This window comes from Alexandromys fortis, unplaced genomic scaffold (assembly GCF_014885135.2).
Source record: "Alexandromys fortis isolate MF-2015 unplaced genomic scaffold, M_Fortis_MF-2015_v1.1 scaffold_314, whole genome shotgun sequence".
NCBI classification, from domain to species: domain Eukaryota; kingdom Metazoa; phylum Chordata; class Mammalia; order Rodentia; family Cricetidae; genus Alexandromys; species Alexandromys fortis.
The window spans coordinates 1,000,413-1,002,124 of record NW_026068248.1 but is presented as its reverse complement, the minus strand read 5'-3'; positions in this window follow the sequence as shown (position 1 = coordinate 1,002,124).

Below are 1,712 nucleotides of genomic sequence, written 5' to 3'. Positions count from 1 at the left end.
CTACTCTAGGCTACATAATGAAACACTGAATCAAAAACTAAAACCCAAACCGTCGTGATAACCACGAAATGAAAGTGTAAATCCACTCTTAGGAATACAGGTCGCTGACCAACAGTATTCTGCTGTGTCATGGTATGCCAATGCCTGTTTCTGATGTTCATTCTCTCCTCTCACAGCCTTGAAGTCCTCCCTTCTCTTGGCTTTCTCTAATACTACTGCAGGCATGAGATGAATTGATCTACCCTAACTTGCTTTAAAGGGACCATGAAATTGATTATTCATGTGTGTGGAAATAGTGAGAGAGGAGGAAACCTCATTTGTATACAGAGATAACTGGAAATCCCAAGACCACGTATTGAAAAGATGTCCAATCCCCTCCATACACTTGAGGTGTTAGCATATCACACAAGACATGTTTTATTCAAAAAGCTGTGACTTTCTCATCAGTGACCTTGGAGGCCAGAAGAAAGTGGTGTCATGTTCTACCAGTACACTAGATTAACCAGACCAGCTGTAAACAACAGATATAATTTAATAATTGAAAACAGGGAAACTCACATGACCTGAGTAAAGTTTCCAATGTCCAAAACAGATCTGAGGAACACCAATGCAAAGGGAGCTAAAGAGAGCAAACTCACCTGGATTCCCAGGTTTTCTTCCCTGGCCCCAGGCAGCCACACCCTAGCCAAAAGTGATTGGCTGAGCTTCCCCATCAAGATAGCAACTTTCTCTAAAGGGTGGTAACAGAAAAAGTTAAATCAGTCTCTTATCCATTGAAAACATTCTTCATGCCTGAAGGTGACATCGATGTTTTAAGAAAGAAAGAAAAGTAAGAGTCCAGGGACAATCAGAAATTCTTCAGTCTGAATAAAAAGAATACCAGAAACAACAACATCCTTTTGTGCAAATAAAGACCATCAGAAGCCTTGAATGTCATCTTAATACCAAGTTCCCTATTTCCACTTATTTCCTTTAAAATACACACAGGGCCTGGCAGGATGGCCCAGCACCTACACATGCTGGTGCTGACCAAGATGGCCTGAGTTTGCCTCCGTGGGTACACTGAAAAGGGAGAACTGACTCCTAAAATTTGCCCGCTACCTCCACGTGTATATTGTGACACACATGTACAAACACATGTGCACGAAATGTAACATATATGTGAATGTTTAAAAGCAAGTTTTGATATTTTAGGTATGTTTAACACATATGCACATGAATTAACGTTAACAACAGATACATTAGCTATTAATGGATCAAACACTACAAATAAAGAATAAATATTTTCTGAACAGCTACAAAAGCAAGAAGAATAATACCTCATCTGTAAGATAAAGAGTTTAAGAAGTGTGTGTGAGGGCTGGGAGGATGGCTCAGCAGTTAGCATCACTGACTGCTCTTCAAGAGGACCCGGGTTCAATTCCCATCACCCACATGGCAGCTGGATATCACTACAATTCCAGGGGACCTGGCACCCTCACACAGGCCTATATCATGCAGGCCAAACACTAACACACGTAAAATAAAAATAAATAATTCTCTTTAAAGTAGAAGAAAAAGGCCGGGCGGTGGTGGCGCACGCCTTTAATCCCAGCACTCGGGAGGCAGGGGCAGGCGGATCTCTGTGAGTTCGAGACCAGCCTGGTCTACAAGAGCTAATTCCAGGACAGGCTCCAAAACCACAGAGAAACCCTGTCTTGAAAAACCAAAAA